Source organism: Meriones unguiculatus, chromosome 3 (assembly GCF_030254825.1).
Source record: "Meriones unguiculatus strain TT.TT164.6M chromosome 3, Bangor_MerUng_6.1, whole genome shotgun sequence".
Classification (NCBI taxonomy): domain Eukaryota; kingdom Metazoa; phylum Chordata; class Mammalia; order Rodentia; family Muridae; genus Meriones; species Meriones unguiculatus.
In genome coordinates this window covers 17,151,342-17,172,571 of record NC_083351.1, presented here as the reverse complement: position 1 = coordinate 17,172,571, position 21,230 = coordinate 17,151,342, and the positions used below count along the sequence as shown (strand labels likewise).

General features: G+C 52.8%; 1 long non-coding RNA gene across 1 annotated transcript; it reads left to right on the top strand.

Moving 5' to 3' along the window:
* The first annotated feature begins 17,713 nt into the window (after window positions 1-17,713).
* Window positions 17,714-21,230, top strand: LOC132652973 (uncharacterized). Its single transcript, XR_009590564.1, has 3 exons — window positions 17,714-18,028; window positions 18,161-18,274; window positions 19,305-21,230. It is a non-coding gene; the product is annotated as an uncharacterized LOC132652973 (long non-coding RNA).

The following is a 21,230-nucleotide window of genomic DNA, read 5'->3' as shown; positions in this document are numbered from 1 at the left end:
ATAATTCACAATGTTTTCAAATGTGTCGTGACAGGTGTAATGGCGCAAGCCTGGGTATCCCAGCACTCAGGAGACAGAGGCAGGGGGCTGAGCTGGAGGCCAGCCTGAGCTACAGAGTGAGACCCTACCTTTAAATGCTTAAAAATTCAAAGGCTCCCTTTCTGCAGCTCCAAAACCCAGAGAAGAGCGGGACTGTCCCGCCCCCTGGTGGTTGAGTGAAGTCATGTGGGTCGTTCTGGCCAATGAGCCGCAAGCAAGATTGACAGGTCTCCCTGCTAGGCCAGAGCCTGCGGTGCCATGTTCTCCACAGCCCTGGGTTGTCTGCTCTGCGGGTGACTGCAGGGGAGTGAGGCGGCTGCTCTGTCAGCACGGGGTCGTGGCTCGACTGAAGGGCAGAGTTTCTGCAGGACGCATTGCCTGCACTGGCCGGAAGCTTCCAGGAGAGGTTAACTCCTGTCAGGCCGCTGTGTGTCTGAGTTTCTGAGCCACTGTGGCTTTGAACTCTTAAAAGCCTTCCCCAAAAGGTAAACATTAATTTTGATAATATGTTATACGTGGGCTCCTATGACCCCAGCCGTCAGGAGGTGGAGGCAAGAGCACCAGAAGTCGGCTAATATTCAGTTTAGGACCAGCCTGGGATAGCTAAGACACTGCCTCGACAAAAACAAAACAAAACAAAAGCAAAAACCATGAAGTGTTATTTAACCCAGTACATCCAAAATGGCATTGCTTCAGTAATCGTGAGGAAAATCGTTAATGAGATAGGTGACTTTGCTGCCTGATGCTCTGACCAAAAGCACCGTAGGGGAAGAAAGGATTCATTTCACCTTACAGGTCACAGCCCACCCCTGAGAGCAGTCGGGGCGGTAACTCCAGCAGAAACCGTGACGAATGCTCCCTGCTGGCTCACTCTCAGGCTCGGGCTTGGCTAGCTCTCTTCTTCTTTTAAGACTTATTTTATTTTATGCTAATGGGTGTGTTGCCTGTGTGTATGTCTGTGCATCACATGTATGCAGTACCTGCAGAGGCCAGAAGAGGGTGTTGGATTCCCTGGATCTGGAGTTCCAGATGGTTTTGTGTAGGTGCCGGGAATCAAAACCCAGGTCCTCTGGAAGAGCAGCCTGTGCTGCTAACCACCGAGCCATCTTTCCTGGCCTCTTAGGTGGCTTTCTTAAGCAGCCCAGGACTATCCATCCACCTAGGGAATGGTGCCACCCACAGTGGGCTGCAATCTCCTACATAAATCTTGTCAAACGCATCAACATTCAGATAATCCCCAGTTCAAGGGTCCCACAAGCCCCACAGGGCTGGGACCTCTGGATGGAATGTGGGTGATGACCACAGCCGAAACATGCTGGTCTAAGGTATTCTGAATAAATGGGTCCTTGGCCTGTCAAAGGACCTTTAGAAAGAGAAATCCGACGCCTCTGGAGACAGACTGTGGCGAGAGCTCCGGTCCTTTTTCCTTTTTCCTTGCTTTGCCGGTGATGCAGGGAACCTTCCTTCTGATTACAACTGCTGCCATTTCCCTCCCGGGCTGAGCCACTCCCCCTATATCTTCCAATAAGATAGGAAGGAAGAGGGAGGGAAGGAACTGGGGAGGGACAGAGGGAAGGAGGGAGGGAGGGAAGCAGGAACTCTTAAGAGGCCAGGTCTAAAGGAAACGAAAATTGTGCTGAGCATGGCGGCGTAAGCCGGCCATCTCAGCACGGAGAAGATGAGTCAGGAGACTTGAGACTAGAGCAGCATGGACACAGCAGTGTTCTGTCTCAAGAGGGAAAAAAAATGTTGAGTGGTAAGAGCACTTGCTGCCAAATCTGCTGAGCCTACTTTCATCTTCCAGACCCACGTGATTGAAGGGGAGGCCTGACTCCTGCAAAACGCCCTCTGACCTCCCTAATGTGAAGTTTCAGACAGGTGAAGTCCCGTAGCTCTCGTCTTACCGAAGGAGAGTGTGGACTTGTCCCGTTCAACAGTACAGCGGGGCAAATATTCACACAGCACTCCCCCTCCGGTCCCTGAGTCATCCAGGTGAGCTGTCTTACCTAGGGCAACATCTATGGGCTATAGGCTCTTGTGACAGCACTCTCTATAAGGGACACGGATGTTCACAGACCCAGCGTCTGAGGGCACCCGGGAGTCAGTCCCCCAAGGACCATATTTTGACAGTGTAGCCATCCACCTTGGACATTAGATTGCCGTCACCCCAGCTACAGTGGGTAATGCTGCTGTCATCACTCAACACCGCAGGATGCTGAAATGTAGAGAGAAAAGAAGGTCTGCTCTGCTCTTGAGTGTGGAGGCTGGGAGGCTGAGGGGACACATCGGTAAAGTCCTCTCAAAAGTGGGGAGCCTCAAGTCCCAAGACAATAACAGGACATTGTACCGGGGGACGGACCAATCCTGCTCTGTGCCTCTCTCCCTTTTCTTAGATAGCCCCAGGCCCAGCAGGTTAGAGCCTGTCCCTGTGACCTCAGCTAACCTCTCTCAGGTTCCACCATCAAAGACCACCTATATACACTGGCTGTGAAGACATGAGTTCAACTCCATGATCCAGAGAGAGCTAACTTCCAAAGGTTGTCCTCTGACCTGCACACCACACACACACACAACTGAATAAAACGCAATTTTAAAAACTTTTAAATAAGGCTGATGCACCAACCAAGGACCATGCGCAGAGAGGACCCCCCCCCATTCAGATGTAGCCCATGGCAGCTCAGCCTCCGTGGGGGTTCCCTAGTAAGGGGAGCAGGGGTTGTCTCTGACATGGACTCTTAGATCACTTCCCCTTGGCTGGGACAGGAGGGAGGAGGGGAAAGGGGGAAGTGGGAGAGCTTGCTTGCCAGGCCACAGAGGAAGAGGATGCAGGCAGTCTTGATGAGATTTGATAGGTTAGGGTCAGATGGTCGGGGAGGAGGACTCCCCCTTTCTGTGGTCCAGGGGAGGGGGGTAGGGAGAAAGCAGGAGGAAGGGTAGGACCAGGAGGAGACGAGGGAGGGAGCCACAATCGAGATATAAACTGAATAAATTATAAATAAAATAAAGCAAAGTAAAAAAAAAAAAAAGAAAGAAAAAACTTTTCAATAAATACCTCACAATCAAGACTAAGTTTCAGTGAGAGTTTGGGTGACAGTCAAGCCTTCACAGTGTGCAAACGATGAGTCCCTTTTAATTATTTTGTCATTTGTGTGCCTGCTACTATTGTGAAAATGAGGTTTCTACAGCACTTGCCGCTTAGGAAACTGGCCTCTTCGTTTTACCAATATGTCAGGGGCGTTTTTCCATGAAGTTAAATAGTCTTCCTCCTCACCCTTCGGAACAGCTGAACAGCGTTTCTAAAATGAATGTGGCACTGTGCCCCCTTCCGCAGTGCACACACGAAAATGGATATACCATCGTTTATTTTCCTCATCTGTTACTGTTGGACATGTAGGTCATTCCCAACTGGTAATTACACTTGACCAATAGTTTATTGAGCTCGTAAGGCCAGGACTCTGTTCAATTCGCAGCCAGGAAACACAGCTTTTTAAGATGGGGAGGAGCTGGGATTTACCACAGCAAGAGAATGACTCTTATATTACCAGTCCAGAATATTCTTTGCCTTATTTTTTTTTCTTATTTTTGTTTTTGTTTTTTTGCTTTTTGAGATAGGGTTTCTTTTTGTAGCCTTGGCTGTCCTGGAACTCACTCTGTAGACCAGGCTGGCCTCGAACTCGGAGATCTGCCTGCCTCTGGCTCCTGCATGCTGCAACCAAAGGCGCTGGCCACCACCGGCCTGGGCAGCAGCTGTCTGTTTACTCTGCTGATCGTTGGCTGTACAGAAGCGCTTTAATGTAATGCCATTTTTTTTTCTATGTATCTATTTTCCTCTCACTCCTGTGCTTTCTGGGTCATACCTCCCCAAATATTGTCCACACAAATGTCCTGGGGCTGTCTGTTCTTCTTAGAATCATACTTTTTCTCCTTCTAGTATTCCCCTAGCTACAGGCCTTATGTTGGCATCTTTCATCCATTTCGAGCTGATTTCGGTGTGAGACAGGAGTCCAATTTGATGGCCCTGCCTGTGGCTATCCACTTTCCCCATTTCTGAAGAGACCAAGCGCTTCCCGTGACACGTTCTTGGCCCTAGGACTGGTGTGAAGATTAAATTAGGCTGGATGTGGGCTCTGGTAAACTAAGATCGATGGAAGGCATGCATAGCTGCTCCCTCCTGACACTCCGTTCTCACCAAGACAAGGGGTTATTTTTAGGAACAGAAAGCCATAAGGATGATTAGCCCAGGAGAGATCACACTAATGAAATTTGGGAAGTGGGGAAAATGGCAGACCCGTGAGACTCGCTGGAACCGCCGAAGCCCCTGAACTGCTAACGAGAAAAAGCTGGAAAGAACCGGAAGTGCTGCTGCCGCACCAGCGAAGGCCCAGCCATGATGGCGAGACCTCAATGAGCAGCAGCCGACCTGGAGTAGGATTTCTCCTCCCACTCCCCTGGCATTGCAGTTCCGAGTGGATTGTGTGGGTCGGGGTCAGAGGCACAGGTGTGGGAGTGGCCGGCCCTTCTGTGATCTCGCATTATCCACTCTGTACCCAGCGCCGTGACAGGTCGCAGGTGCAGGAATGGAGTGGACATGGGAACATAACCCCAGGAGGTGACTTCTGCAGGCCCCAGAAGAAAGCTTGGCATGGCAAGAGGGGAGGTGCAGGGCAGGTACTGGAGGGCCCGGATGACCCACAGGAATGTGGGCCTTGACTGCAGCCGTTTAACCCTGCCAGGCTTCTTCCCCACCCTTCTCTGCCGCCCTTCATCTGTGCAGCAGGCGAGGTCTGCTCTAGACCCTTCCCTTGAGGCCTCCCTGGCTTGGAGAAACACAGGAGTGCTTTGGCCAACCTAGGATCCCCACACCCTCCTACATCTGACCACCTCCCCAGGAAGCACCATGCATGTTCCCAGGACCCCCAGCTCCTGTGTTGCAGACAGATGTTGTGGCTTCCACCATCGCCCTCACAACCCAAGGCACATCGGCTTCCCCTAAGCGCCGAAGACACTAGCCTGAGCAGACAAAGGGTCTGCCCTGTACCGTGAGTCCCCAGGCCTTGGGAAAGCTGTCAGGAGGGAGGGAAGCCACTCCCATCCCATCCTCACCAAGGGCCGTGGTCACCGTGACAGAGGGCAAAAGCCAGAGAGGTTACGTGTACACCTCCACCTTCAGTGCGGGTGAACCAGCCTCAGCAGAGGTGACGACTCAGGGACAAGGACGGTCGGTGGCCTCTGGTGCTGCGGCTGCCAGCCTCAACCAGCAAAAACACTTCAGCGTCCAGTTAAGTTTTAGTTTTGAATAAGCCGCAGATCCTTTTAACTGTAACTATGCCCCTGGCCCTGGGGGGGCTACACACACATCACTCTTGATGGACCTGAAATTCCTTCTTAGGACTTCTCTTGTAATTTGTTGTATTTATTACTAGTGTGTAAGGGCGGGGGGTGGGGGAAGAGGGGGACACACACGCCATGGGTTTGGAGGTCACCGGAATCTGTTCCTCCATCACCAAGTGGCCGGCTGAGCCATCTGCCTGGTTCCTTCGTCCTTCCTTCCTTCCTTCCTTCCTTCCTTCCTTCCTTCCTTCCTTCCTTCCTTCCTCTCTCTCTCTCTCTCTCTCTCAGTTTCATAGTTGTTGTTTTTTTTTAATTAAAAATAATGTACTGCTGGGGCAGGACAGCTGGCTCAATGGTTACAAGCACTGGTTACTTTTCCAGAGGGCAGGGCTTCCATCCCCAGCACCCACGTGGTATCTATAACATTGGCTCCAGGGCATCCAACCCCCTCTTCCGGCCTCTGAGGGCATCGGGCACTCCAGACACTCATGTGGAGCCCAGGCATACATGCAACCCAAACACCAATCCACATTTTAAAAAATCATAACTACGGTAGACACAGGGGGTGGAGGGCGGGAGACACCCAGAGCACACAGAGGTCAGAGGGCAGCCTGTGGCTTTAGGTCTCTCTTCCCACCACGTGGGCCCCAGGGACGGAACTCAGGTTCTCCAGCTCTGCAGCACCTTTACCTAATACCAAGCCATCTCCCCAGCCCGAAACTTCTTCTTTTATAAGATCTATTTTGTTTTTAAAGTATGTGTACCCATACTGTCTGTAGGTAGGTATGCTCACATATGTGTGTAGGTGCCCCTGGAGCTGGGGTTATAAGGAGGTTGTGGGCTGCCTGACCTAGGTGTTAGGAGCTAAATTCCCATCCTCTGAAACCACATCTGTACCCTCACCTCAGGACCACCTCACTTTAGTCTCTGGTGTGAAGGCACAGCGGGGAGATGCTGAGCAGCCAAGCTCCAGGCCCTCTACAGTCCTGGGATGTCTTTCTGTCCCTACCTCTGCTGCTTGCTGCCGCAGGGCCTTTGCACACGCTGCTCCCGTCTGCCTGCATTTCTCTTCCCTCTTCCTCTCTCTCTTCCTTCACATCCCAACCCAAGCGTCTTCTCTGACATTCCTATTATTTCACATACCTAGTCTATGGATAAGGAACCTGGGGCCTAGAGAAGGTTAGCAATTCGTCCAAGAGCACACGGAACTACGGAATTTGTTTCTGAGACAGAAAGACCTGCCCACTACTGGTGGCATCATTCCCTGGACTGTAAAGATGAGAGAAAGTGAGCTGGCACAGCGCTCTTTGTTCTCTACTCCATGACTATGGACATGATGTGGCGAACTCAAGTTCCTGCTGCCGTAATGTCCAGACAGCCTACACCCCCCAAACGTAAGCCAAAATGAACTCTCTTTGCTTTAAGTTGCTTTTGTCGGGGTATTTTTATCACATGACAGGAAAAGCGACGAAGACGCCAACTAACTCACCAGCAGGTTATACAAAGGCAAGTTCACCAGTGTTAACAGGCCAGGAGCAAATCAAGAGGCACCTCAGAAGGGGCTGGCATGTCCCCAAGCCCTGAGAGTGACAGGACTCAAGGGGTGGAAGGTCTTCAGGAGAGGCTCGTACTGAGCTCCTCACTCTTCCTGTACCCCTTTTCCTGCAGTACTGAGGATTGAACCTAAGGTGTTGAGTGAGGTTAGCAAAAGTGCTAGCCCTGAGCTTGCGCCCCAACCCCCTTCCTACTCTCTATCGATCTAATCATTTCATTTCTTTGTTTGTCTTTTACATGCATTGGTGTTTTGCTTGCATGTGTATCTGCGTGAGGATGTCTGATTCCCTGGACCTGAAGTTACAGACAGTTGGGAGCTGTCATGTAGGTGCTAGGAATTGAACCTAGGTCCTTCAGAAGAACAAACAGAGCTCTTAACCGTTGAACCGGCTCCCCAACCTCCTGTTTGTTTTTTGTTTGTTTGTGCTGCTGGGTATTGAACTCAGGACCTCAAACGTGGTAGACCAGCTCCTTATCACTGAGCCATCTCTCCATTTGATTTTGAAACAGGTTTCCCACTGAAGGCCAGCAAGCATTGAACTTGCGATCCTGCCGCCTCTGCCTCCCGAGTGGCTGGGGTCACAGGCCTGTGTCCCCACGAGAGGCTGGAGGATTCGTCTTAAGAAAGAAACAGTTCTCAGCACCAGCTGCCAGAGCACAAGCTGTGTTCACACTGCACCCTCAGTCTTGGGGTCCCTGAGGTCTCACCCACTCTAGACCTTGAGTTTCCCATCTTGCACTGGAAAGCTTTGGGTGTGTCTTCTCTAGATCCCTTTCAGCTAGCGATTTAGGAGTCTGTCCTGTCAGGTTATCAAAGAATAAGACCCATGTGGGCAGAATGTGCCAGGGGAGAGGACAGCAAGAATAAAGTGACTTTCACCTCTCACACACAAAGGGGGCAACAGGAAGAGAGAGGCCTGTGGGATGGCTCAGTGGGTAAAGGCCTTCAAAAGCCTCGCAACCAGAATTCGACCTCTGGAGCCAATGCAGCTGTAGAAGCCAAGAGCGGACTCCACAGAGGTGTCCTATGACCCGCACACTCGTGCCTTAGCACACGCTCCCACACTGACACATCACCCATGGACACACCTTCATGTTCAACACAAGAAGAAATTATATTTTTTGAGGAAATAAGGTGGAAGGAAGGTTGGCTGGGTGGCTGGATGGACAAGTGAGCAGGAAAGCATACAGGAAAGGAAATCGACTTTCCAGAGAGTGTTGGATTGAGAGCATGTGAAAGAACCTGAGCAGCCGAGGGGGTGAGAAGGTGAGAAGAGTGTGTTGTGGGTAGGCAGGGCTGGGGGGGGGAGCCCCGGGGGTGGGCATAGGTGTGGGGGGAGGGTGGGGCTCAGTGGAGAGAGCAAACACAACCCGAGTGAGCAGCCTGCTTGGTTGGCTTGGCTGTGCTGGGTGATTTCTCCTCCACGCCCGGCTCCCCTTCAGAGACGCCCGAGAATGTTAGAGCAGCTAGCTGCTGTCTCCGCTTTGGTCACGAACGAGATGGTTTCGTGTAGTTGCCAGGATAATCTCCAAAGGCAGCCAGACCCGGCTTGAGGCCACACTGAACCACACGGTGAGAGGCGAGAGAGCTGCTCCCTTTGGCATTCTGCTTCACGGTTTCTAAAAATCACACTGGCGAGAGAAAATTTCACGGCTGCCATCATGTCTGACACTCCGTGCCTCTCGAATCTAGAAAAAGCCAGGCGCAGGCTGATCCTTTGACGGCAGGTGGTGCGGTATAACAGTTTGTTTTCACAGGAGTTTGTTTCACTGTCTCTCTCCCTGTGTGTGTGACCCAGCGAGGACGCGGGAGCTACAAGGATTTCCTTCCAAACAACCACATTTATGTAAAATGATTAGGTCAAACAGCACAAGTGAAAAACTATTGTCCTTCTAAGGTGTGTGTGTGTGTGTGTGTGTGTGTGTGTGTATTATTTGGTTTTCTAAGACAGGGTTTCTCTGTGTAGCCCTGGCTGTCCTGGAACTCACTCTGTAGACCAGGCTGGCCTTGAACTCAGAGATCTGCCTGTCTCTGCCTCCATAGTACTGAGATTAAAGGTGTGCACCACCACAACCCGGCTATTGGCAAGTAATGTCAAAACATTAAAACTGTTGGCCTGGTGTGGAGGTCATCAGTAATGCCACCTCTCTGAGCTGCTGGAGCCGGCTGGAGCCTGCCCAAAGCGCTTTCTCTTAACACTTACATTCATGTTGGCCACTGTTTGTTCTTTGGATCTATTAATAGACCTTTGGGGGGAGTGTCTTTCCTAGGGAAAAACTTCTAAGAGTGTTCCTCCCGGGATATCCTGCCTTGCACAAAGCTCTTCCACGCTGGCCTCTTGACCTGGCCACGCATTTGTCCACAGCAATGAGTGTGCTGGGAAAGTGGCAGGTTCGGGTCCTTCTGGCGTGGCATGAGTCGCTTTGGTGGGAGTCTGGTCCAGAAGAGCCTGACTCAGCATCCACAGCACACAGCTCTGAGCCTCCACAGCGAACCAGCATTCTCCAGAGAGACAGAGAGGGCTGAACAGCGGAGATGGTCACAGAGGGACTGTCTGACCCATGGGACTTAACCTATGCAGGCACAAGAGCTGAGAAGCGCCCTGTCTGCATCTCCAAGCTAGGGACCTGGCGTCATTCCTGCTGTCAACCTGTCCTAATCCAAAGGCTCCTGTCTCCTCCAATGTGGGAGGAGAGCGATGTCCCAGCTCAACACAGACTCACCCCTGTGCCTGTCAGCTCTCTTGGGGCCACCCTGAGAGGATGGACAGTGGCCACCCGCCTGGTGGCCACCTGCATATTCAAATTGCATCTCATTTGGATGTAAGGTCACAGACACACCCCTCGCCCCCCCCCCCCCCCCGGCAATAATGGGTTTGCTGAGGGTCTGGGCAGTCTCAGCCTTGCCAAGCAGCGTAAAGCAAGCCACGGCACTGGGGAGGCATCCTAGCTACCCTTCCTCACTCTGAGCCCTTTCCCTCTTCAGCCAGCTGCACAGGGCAGGGCCTTGTCCCCGAGCCCGGAATGTATCTGGGTCCCCAGCCTGCTGCAGCTGTGGTCCTGCTGTAGATCTACAGTAAAAAGAGTGACGGGGGAGGAGGGGGGAGCTGGAGAGATGGCTCAGAGGTTAAGAGCACTCAATGTTCTTTCAATAGGTCCTGAGTTCAATTCCCAGCAACCACATGGTGGCTCATAACCATCTATAGTAAGATCTGGTGTACAGGCAAGATGTTGTATAAATAATAAATAAATCTTTAAAAAAAAAGAGTGACAGCTATGCCATAGCTCTGCCTCCGAGGCCAGGTGGTGGCTGTGAGGGTGTTCACATTAGTGTTCCCAGTGAGCTACATGAGGCTGAAGTAGGGTCAGTGGGAAGCCCCCTACACTCAGTCTCTGGGGCAGCAAAAAGTGGGGACCAGGTGGGGGTAAAGGTGAGCTGCAGTACAGGTCCAGTGCCAGTCTGGCAGACCCGAGGGGTTGCTGGGGCACCTGCCAACAGCTGAGGCACCGAGTTCATGGATGGGGGATGGGCATGCTGAGTCTTACATCCACCGTGAGGAACTTGGGAAGCCTTCCTGGAGGAAGGGACGCTTTGTCACGAGGATGAGGAGGTAGACAAGAAGCGAAGGGTGTGTATAAGAAGACCAAAGCCAAGCGGAGCATGGCATTCTCAAGAGGTCTCATGTCCAAGAGGAAAGCAGGATGGATCTGGTTGAGATGGAGAAACAGGCCTGGGGATGTAGCTCAGCGGTAGAATGCTTGCTTAGCACAGACAAGGTCTGGGCACAACCCCCATTACCACGGAAAGGGGACGAAGGAGAAGGAGGAAGGAGGAGGAAGGAAAAAGAAAATGAAAGAGAGAAAGACAGACAGGCAGAAAGGAAGGAAGGAAGGAAGGAAGGAAGGAAAGAAGAAAGGAAGAAAGGAAAGAAAACAGAGAGATAGACAGGAAGGAAGGATGGAAGGAAAGAAGAAAGGAAGGAAAGAAAGAAGGGAGGAAGGAAAGAAGGAAGGGAGAAGGTGTAAGCTGGGAACATAGCTCAGTGGGAGGAAAAACACTGGCTCTGCAAGCTCTATGACCTGAATTTGATCCCCAGAACCTGTGTTTAAAGCCAGAAGCAGTATGCACATCTATAATCCCGGTGCTCCTGCAACAGCAAGGGAGTAGAAATGGAAAAATCACATGGGAGCTCACGGGCCAGCTAGCCTGGAACACAGCCCAGAGACAAAAGAAACTGCCCTAGTAAGAGGCTAGGAAACAACTCTATACATAGTTTGGCAAGCGCATATATGTACATACACACATGCACACAGGCACGCACGCGCGCGCACACGCACACACGCACACACACACAACAAATAATTTAGAAAGCATGGTATGGCTAGAAGCTGAGCAAGAAAGACCTCAGAGTTTGAGGCCAGCCTGGGCTACATAGTGAGCTCCAGGTGAGGTACCGGGGGTTAAATACTGAGACCCTGTCTCAAAAGGGGTGTTGGGGGCGGGGTGGGGGGAGACGACAGTGAAGCCATCTAACTCATCCAAACTGTTACTAGTACCCAATGGTGCCTGTGGGCCGTTGCCAAGACCTCAGACTCTGGAGTCCTCCTGTCTTGCCTCATCTCCCTGAAGCACAGCCAGGACCCCCCTCCCCCGCCCAGGTACCCAAGTCCATCCGCCAGGTACCCATGTCCACCCTCCTCCACTCTGTGCGTGCAGCTCTGCCATGGCTAGCACCAGCAGGAAGCTTACCATTTGGAATGATCTGGGCCTCTACTGGGTCAGGTTTAAGGTTAAGTGTTGGTGTCTTGTCTAGAAATCAGTCACCACCGTTGTTTCTCTGCGGGGTCTGAGGTCAAGCTGAGGAAGACGGCTCGTGAGGGAATTTCCCATCAGTCAAGCTGCAGCCGGGCTCAGGTTCAGCCCCCGGCATACAATAGCCGGCTCAGGCTGGGAAGGAGACCAGGGTCCTCTCTAGGGCGATAGGCTGGCTCAAAGCTGGCTCTGCCACCGAGGGTCAGCGCAGGCCCAGTTGGGGTCTCAGCTGGGAGCAGCCAGGGCCCGGCCTGAGCAGACGCGGACCTGAGGCTGGCTGAAGAGTGTGTCCTGGCTTTCCTGTTGAGGCTCCCTGGTGCTCAGGCCTGGGGTGTGAGCTGCGCCCAGCACAGCAGTGAGGCAGGGGTTCAGGGCGGGCCACGGCACCCACGGATTCCCCACCCCTGCCATGATGCTGAGCCAGACACTCCAGGGAGTCCCTCACCTGTGCTCAGAGTGCACGTGTGCAAACACACTCGCACGCAGATACATGCACACGTACACATATAGACCTGCGTATACACAAGTGCATACACGCATTCACATACGCACACTCACACAAACATGCACAGTGCACACATGTAATCATATATATACATGTACATATGCACATACACACATACAAATATACACATGAACACGTCTATTCATGCACATGTGCCACACACATGCATATACACATGCACACACAAACAAACACACATAAACATACATGCATACATACATGCAAACATATGGACATATGCACACAGATGCACATATGTGCAAACACACATGCACACATACAACACATCCACATACAATACATATGCACATACATACATATGCACACATAAGCACACCACACACTACACGAACACATCATAACACACACTGTGCAAACGCACAAGCAGTCCATACATGGGGAGCACGGATCCAGGCACGAGTCCCTTGGGAAGGCTCTGGTACAGCTGCAGGGGACACCTGTCCACGTGTGCCCTGGGAGTGACAGTCCCCAGACTCCTCAAAAGACAACGGGAAGAGGAAAGAGCTGTGGCTGGAGGCCAGGGCCTGGCTGTCACTGCCCAGTATCTTCTCCCCGAGCCATCTACAAAAGGGCAGAAAATAAGGCCAGTTTCCTAGTTAGCACTTTCTAAGCAGGTGATGAAACACCATGACCGGAAGCAACGCTTCCACATCACTTTCAGCACCAGAAGAAGTCAGGGCAGGAGCTCAAACAGGAGCCTGGAGGCAGGAGCTGGTACAGAGGCCGTGGAGGGTGCTGCTTGCTGGCCTGCTCCCCATGGCTTGCTCGGCTTGCTCTCTTATAGAACCCAGCGCCACCTGCCCAGAGGTGACACCCCCACACGGGCCTGGGCCCTTCCTCGAGCAAGTGTTAAGTAAGGAAATGCCCTACAGACGGATCTTATGGAGGCATTTTGCCTCATTTCGGATGACTCCAGCTTGTGTCAAGTTGACATAGAACTAGCCATCGAGGCAGCATTTGACAAATGAGGAAACTGCCAGGCAGAGGGAGGAGCCTGATCCAGAACGCACAGCTCATCGAGGGCAGCAGGGGATGAGGACCGGGCATGCCAGCATCCAAGCCCACAGTTCTCTGCCAGTCAGACCTTTGTTTCCAAAATCGCTTGTCCACACCCTATGCTGGAGGCTGGTGAAGAGAAGCAGGCGTGAGCTGGAGCAGGGCAAACGCCTGCTTTAGGGCCCACTGGGACCCTGGAGCACATGGGAGCCAAAAAGGTCCAAAGGCCAGGCCAGCCTGCACTAGTACAAATTCAGTCCTGGACACGGGATCAAATCCCACTTTCCCTGCAGACCTGCTGTGTGATCTCAGATTTGGGACCATGGGTTGGGATCATGGGGTGGGAGAAGGTTCATTTACTTCTGAAGGGATAATGGGGTTCCAGAGCTGGCTAAAGTGAGGCGTTGATGGGGCCGGGCTGCAGGACATGTAGAACAAGTACAAAGCCCTGGGTTTCACGCCCAGCACAAGACTATTACTAAGGAGCCAATTTGGGGCAGCAGGAGCTCAAACAGCCAGATACTCCTTCCAGGGCTCAGCGAGGCAGCGAGGGAGCGGCTGCCTCACCCCCACCCCTCCACTTTCAAAAGATTGGGGCAAGGGATAGGAATTCCTCAGAGCTGTGAGACTGAAGATTTCCTCCCAGCCAATGGGGTGGGGGGAGACATCAAGAAAACCATTGTGAGCTTGGCACGGTGGCGCACGCCTTTAATCCCGGCACTCAGGGAGATCGATGTGAGTTCAAGGCCAGCCTGCTCTACAAAGCGAGTCCAGAACGGCCAAGACTACACAGAGAAACCTTGTCTTGACCTCCCCCCCACCGAAAGAAAGAAAGCCATGTGACGGGTTGGAAAGATGGTGCAGCAGCTAAGAGCACTTGCTCTTGCTCCAAGTTTGGCTCCAGCACCAAAATGGCAGCTCACAACCATCCAAAACTCCAAGGGCACCAGGCACACTCATAGTGGACACACACACACACACACACACACACACACACACACACAAGCAAAAACACTTATACACATGAAATAAAGTAAATAAATCTAAAAATAGTTTTTCATAAAAATAGTTTCTCCATCCTGGGAATGTTGACTCATACGGCCAGACCGTCCCCGCCCGTGGGCAGCCTACGAAGAGAGGACTATAAGAGGAGAACAGAGAAGCATTGAGGTGGAAGGGCTCTGCCATGTGCTGAGGGTCAGCAGTGGCCACAGAAAGGAGCCAAGCTCTGGAGAAATGGCTGAGGTTAAGAGCACACTGGCTGTTTTCCAAAGGTCTGGAGTTCAATTCCCAGCAACCACCACACGGTGGCTCACAACCATCTATAGTGAGATCTGGTGCCCTCTTCTGGCCTGCAGGCACACAGGCAGGCAGACCACTGTCTACTTAATAAATACATCTTAAAAAAAGAGAAAGAGAGCCTTGTAATACTCACTCCAGAGGACTCCCATCACCCAGCAAGCAAGGGGCCTTAACAGCAGGAGCCACAAGCTGGTAGCTGCAGGAGTGGGGAGGGGAGGCAGATCAGCTGTGGGAGCCAGATTGTCCAGTACCCCAGACAGTACCCACATGTTCTGCCGTGGGCCAGCATGTTGACCCTTGCCACGGCTGGGTCCTGGCAGCTTGTGGAGCTAGGCCGGAGAGAGGAGCTCAGCCCCACCGCTGGTGGGGCCTGTCAGGCTCTGCTCTGAGCTCTGCTCCAGTTAATGTGCATGGGAAGAGAGGAGGCGTCTACCCACCGAGCCTCCGAGGCACCATGTTAAGTGAGAGAGGCCCCACGGAGCGTGTGACTGGGTTTCCATGGCAAGCCCGGGAGCGATGAGCACACAGAGCCAGAAGGCAGGAGACAGGTGAGCCCCTCTAGGAAGTGGCAGAGATGGAGGACTCTGCTGCTGTTTCTAGTGTCTGTGGTAGGGGGACTACAGAAGGTGTCCTACATGCGTGAAGGGGACACCAGGAGGAAAAGATCAAGAGAAAGGGCCAGAATCAACGCTTGAAGTCATCACTGTGGATTTCTCCCACAGTTATGTTTGACGTCAAACTACAGAGAAAAGCCGAGACAAAGTCAAGCCAAACGAAATAAGCAAAACAGCAGACTTCATCTTTCACATCAACTTCAAACTACAGGAAACCAATGACTACAAAGAAAACTATCCCTGAAGAAGCAAAACAAAAACTGCGAACACCTGGGTGGTGGTGGCGCATGCCTTTGATCCCACCACTTGGGAGGCAGAGGCAGGCAGATCTCTGAGTTCAAGTCCCATCCCCACCCCACCCCAGCCTGCCCCGGTCTACAGTGCAAATTTCAGGACAGCCTGGGCTACACAGAGAAACCCTGTCTAAAAATAAAACACTGAACAGGCAAGAAGAGAATGCCAAGGAATGTTTAATGTGCTCAAAGAAAAGGCCCCGCCAGCCAAGGAGATACATGCATGATGGGTAAACTGCTGGCCACAAAACTGTGAGGACCCGAGTTTGAATCCTCAGATCCCATGGAAAGCCAGCCACAGAGCCTCTGTAACTCCAGCACTCCTACGATGTGACAGGAGGTAGTGACAGGAGAACCACCTCCCCCAACACACACACACACACACACACACCAGCGCTTGCAGCCCAGTTTAGCCTGGCATACACAGTGGCGAAGGACAAAAAGAAACCCAGTTTCAAACAGGATAAGGTGAAGACTGACCTCTGACCTCCACGCTCATATCACAGCAGGCGTGCAGCCACCCTCTCGCGCACAAACACGTGAACGCCACACACACATATCATGCAGGCCTACACACAAAGTGAAGAAGTAAGGATTTCTGCAAAAGATAAACACTGGTGGGATTTTATTGCCTGTGAACCTGACTCGAAGGAAGCTAAGGGAAGACAGATGCTATAGGCTAGAAATTTGTGTTTACTTAAAGACGGAAAGAGCTGGGGGAGATGCAAATGAAGAGAGAATTGAAGCTCAGCTTCCTGGCCAGGCCCTTGGAGCCGGCTGGTAAGCTCTAAAGAGATTGGCATGGGGCTGCAGAGACAGCCCAGCCATTAAGAGTGCTTGCTCCTGCAGAGGACCTTGGTTCTGTTCCCAGTACCCACAAGGCAGCTCACAACCATCTCTAACTCCAGCTCCAAGAGACCCAACACAACCTTCTGACCTCCTGCACCAGGCACACACACTCCTTCATACACTGTCTGTAGACAGGTACCTCCTGCACCAGGTATGAAGACACACAGGCAGAAAAACACTCAAACACATAAAACAAATAAACCTAAGGAAGTAAAATAAGGCCAGGCGTGGTGGCGCACACCTTTAGTCCCAGCAGGAGGCAGAGGCACGTGTACCTCTGTGAGTCTGAGGCCAGCCTGGTCTACAGAGCGAGTTCCGGGGCAGCCAAGGACTATACAAAGAAAACACGACTCAAGAAAACAATGGGGGGGAACAGGGAAGAGGATGGCACAGTGGTTAGGTGTTTGATTCTCTTCCAGAGGACCCTAGGTCAGTTCCCAGCATCCATGTCGGGGGGTAACTCCTGCTCCAGAGGATGTGACATATCCTCTTCTGGCCTCTGCAGGCATACACACACACACACACACACACACACACACACACACACACACGTGTGTGTGTGTACATACGCATAAATAAAAATAATTGTTTTTCTTTAATGTAAAGTAAGAGGGGATAAGTACCCAGAATCAAACCATGCACCCCAAATACTGAGGCCAGGAGAACAAGAAAGCCCCCACCCAAGTCAGTGTCTGAGGAGAGAACAAAGGGACCCCTCGCATCACCACCACATGGACCCAGAAGGAAACTAAGGTCCATGGAGCTAATGCTGCTGGGCCTAGAGCCACTCAGCAAGGTAAAGCAGAGACCTGGACTAGAACCCGGAGCCCAGCTCTGTGGCTCAGGCTTGTGGTGAACCAACTGGACATGGCTGAGAGCCTCCACCCAGATGTGCACATCTGTCACCCTCTGAGGGATGAGACAATGGCCGGGGGCAGGGCCAAGGACTCAAAAATCTCCAGCAGAACAGTGCCGGAGCCTCCCGGGAGCCGGGCTGGCAGCCACAGGCTGGGGTTGAGCCTGGGCCAGCGGGGCTATCCCTCTGCTGGCCCTGGGCACTGCATTCCTAAGGTCACACCTCATCCCTGTTACCCAAGTCCTCCCGGCTGGGAGGTAGGAGGCTGGCTGGGGGGGCCAGTATTACCCCCCAAAGCATTACCTCAGCAAGTCCGAACTCCTCTCTGGGCCTCCTCCAGAATAAACCGTCCCCTCCCAGTTCTGCTGGCCCCACCCTTCATGTCTGATCCTAGAGGACTCCCCTTGGCTTTCAGGATTCTCTAATCTGAGGAGGGGGACAGCTCTCAGAATGCTTAGTACCCTATGGGAGACAGAACCCTCATACGCTGGAGCCTGTAGTGAGAGGGGAGATGGCCTCAGGTTCGGGGACTGCCAGTCATGCAGGAGACCTTTGCCACCAACAGGAGGCTCGGTGAGCATGCCCAGTAGGGGACTGAATGGGCCTCAGAACTCAGCATGGTGGCCCCCAAGTTTACCACAGGGAGCTCTAGGGCCTCAGCGGTGGGCGGTGACCAGCATCCTGACACACCCTGAGGCAACAGGAAGCTCGTATTCCTGCCACACCCTTGCTTCTGGTGAGAAACTGGCCTGCTGGGGCTGCCACAGTCTCATAATGGTTCCCTCTTGGGCTAGGACCCACGCCAAGCAGGTCCACAGAGGTTGGTACCAGGCAGGCCCAGGAGAGCTGCAGTCGGTAAGTGCCCCCTCCAGAAGCCTAGCTTGCAATGCAACACTGTCACAACACCGTCCTGTCATCGCCATTCCCCCAAAGCCCGGAGGAGGTGATGACTGACAGACACAGAACCCTTCTCTGATCTACAAACAGGGTTGATGCCAGTGCCAGCGCTCGGAAGTTCACGGCCGAGGTTAAACCGAGTCAACGCCGACAAACTGTAGCACTGTTGAGGTGGAGCATGGCTGGTTTTCTCGGTTTGTTTCGGTGGGAAATTCTTTTTTTTTATTCCAGCTTAGCATTCAGTCCTCTTTCTCACCTGGGGAGCGGGAAGCAGGTCTGTCTTCTTTGTCTTCTTCTTTTTTTTTTTTTTTTAAAGATTTATTTATTTATTATGTATACAATGTCCTGCTTGCATGTACACCTGCATGCTGGAAGAGAACACCAGATCTCATTATAGATGGTTGTGAGCCACCATGTGGTTGCTGGGAACTGAACTCAGAACCTCTGGAAGAGCAGCCAGTGCTCTTAACCGCTGAGCCATCTCTCCAGCCCCCAGGTCTGTCTTCTTAAGGGAGAAGCTGACATGGGTCCCCAGACAGCCAGATGCAAGCCTGTCCCTGCCTGTGTCACTCGGGCACCTGCCCTCCTGTCAGGGAACACACGGGTGCCACAAGGCAAGGCTGGAAAGATTTGCTGATGGGCAGTAGCTGAGCCAGGATGCCCAGTGAGCACCCCATTCTGTTACGGCAAGAGAAGCCACAGTTTCCCACAAGGTGACTTGTCCACCCTGGGAGCCGCAACCTTTGCTGACATCCATCTTCCCCCTGAGCCAGCCTTTCCAGTACATTCCATGAGCAATGCGGTGTCTCCCCGGGAAGTTTCATTGTTTCCCACCAAGGAAGTTGACTTTGGAAGTTGGGGAAATGGAGGAAGCAAGACCTGGTCTAGTCAGGGCAGAAGGCAGGGAAAGTCCATGGCGCATCCCAGGACATGAATCTAATGGCCTGGACTGTGTCGTGAGTGATGAAACAGCTAATTAAATTACATTTAATCCATTCATTAAATGGTGGCCTGTGGCCATCTGGGAGGGAAAAGTACCGTTGAGGACGGAAGCCTGAGTTCACATTGCCTGTGGAGGACAGGAGGATTTAAAGGCAGATGCTGCTTCCATGACATGAAGCAGGAAAAAAAAAAAAAGCTCAGGTCCTCAAATCCATAGCTCCAGTCTGTGCCTGGGGCTGAAAAACGCTTTACATAACTGGGCTAAAAATTCTCCTGTCTTTTTCTGCCACAGGAGTCGCTTATGGAAGGCCCGGTGCGGAGTCAGATCCCTGGTGGGGACAAATGCAGTGGCAGCTCAGCTCCCAGCCTGTCCCTCCTGCCAGCTGTACGGCTCGGGCAGCCCCCGGCTCTCCTCTCATTCTGTGGCCTTGTGCTGGGGAGGGAGGGGCGCTTGGCTGCAAGGAGGGAGGTGGGCTCCTGCCGGGAGTTTTCTCCCATTTCCGCTGATCTCCAGTCACAACGGTTTCAATCAAGGGGGCACTGAAGTCAGCTCCCCTTGTTTCAGAAGGACTGGCTGCACGTGTCCTACCTCACCTGGGGGAAGGGGAGGTCCTATCTAGAGGCTGAAAAGCTGAGGCAAGCGCCGTCGCTCACACCAGGCATGCCGGTGAACGCTATGTATCAGGATGGAGCCGTGGTGTGGTGCAGGCCTGGGTTCATGCTAGGCCTGGCTTCCGGAAGGGAAGCATGGACCACCAAACTGCCTCTGCGCCCAGGAGAGAGAGGCAGGGGGACTCTGTACTGAGCACACAACTAGATCTTTCTCTCTAACTTTGCTGGCTCGGGTCACACTCTGGGCTGTTTCCCCTGCTGGGCCAAAGGGTTCCGAACCACACAAGCCTCTTCAAGGAGTGAGGAAAGACGAGCTGGAGGAGGCAGCAGCCAAGGGTCCCAGATGCTTGGTGGCTCTCACATCTGCAGCTGCCCCTGACACCTCCAAGTTTCAGACTTGCCATCTGGTAACCGACCACTTAAAGGGACATCTCCACGTGAGTGTCACAGCCCATGCCCCTGTAACCACCCAGTTCTATCCCATGTGCTATGCAGACATTACTTCGGCTTCTCCACGCAAGGGCCTTGTGAGGTGGAGTCCACTGTTATCCTCATCCCAGAGGAAAAGGAGGCTCTGGGGGTGACAGCCTAAGGCGGGTAACTCACCTCAGCCACCCTGCTCTGCAGCCAGGACTTAAGTCACCTGGCCCCAGTCCTGGCTCTGCCACTCTACTGTGTTCTGCCCCCGGGGTAGGGCGGAGGGAGGAGGAAGCTTCATTCTCTGTCACCCTCACCCACCCCTCTTGTCGACCTACAACTCCTCATTCAGGTCTCTGTAGTTTCCCTGCGTGAACCCTAGTCAGGACAGGTACCTCACTTCCAGGCCGCAGTGGCTCTGCCTCCCTCGCCATCTGTGTAAGCATCTGACTTTAAGTCTGTTCTCTCTGTAACCATCCCTGCTAGTCTGCGACCTCTGTGCCCCTCGAAGACAGGAAGCAGTCCCCATGCCACATGCCCACTCTCCTAGCCCAGGGCTTGGCATCTGGTGAAGAACAGATGACACTGGTCGAGGGCCTGCCCCGTCCACTCTCAGGCTCCTGTGCCTTGGTGGCCCCAACCGCTACAGGCGCTCTGTGTAGGTCCCGGCAGCCCCCCCACACACACTCCCCCAGCTGTGCCTACTTCATAGGCTCAGCACGGATCTCCTCACCTCCACTCCCGGCCTCCTTCCTGCTTTACTCTTTTATTAAGATTCTAATTAAATAATTCTAATTAAGTGTAATGAGCTGAATCGACAAACTTATAGCGATAAAGCAGCACTCGGGATGTGCGACCTCCTGATCTCAGGCAATGGCAGTAGGGTTTGGGGGCTCTGCTGCTGGGGGCTCAGAGCCTGGGTCTGACCACCACCCTCATAAGGACATGGCCAGACACTGTGGCTCTGCTGAGGCCTCCTCTGGTCCAGCCTTCTCTCCTCTCTCTCTCTCTCTCTCTCTCTCTCTCTCTCTCTCTCTCTCTCTCTCTGTTATAGGCAGATGTCTCTCAGCTCCTGGTCCCCACTTGGGCCCCTGACACCCATCTGAAGGTACACTGCCATCTCCTCTATACCACACCAGGTACCCCTGGCCCAGAAACGGATTCTGCTAATGACGCAAGCACCTGAAGA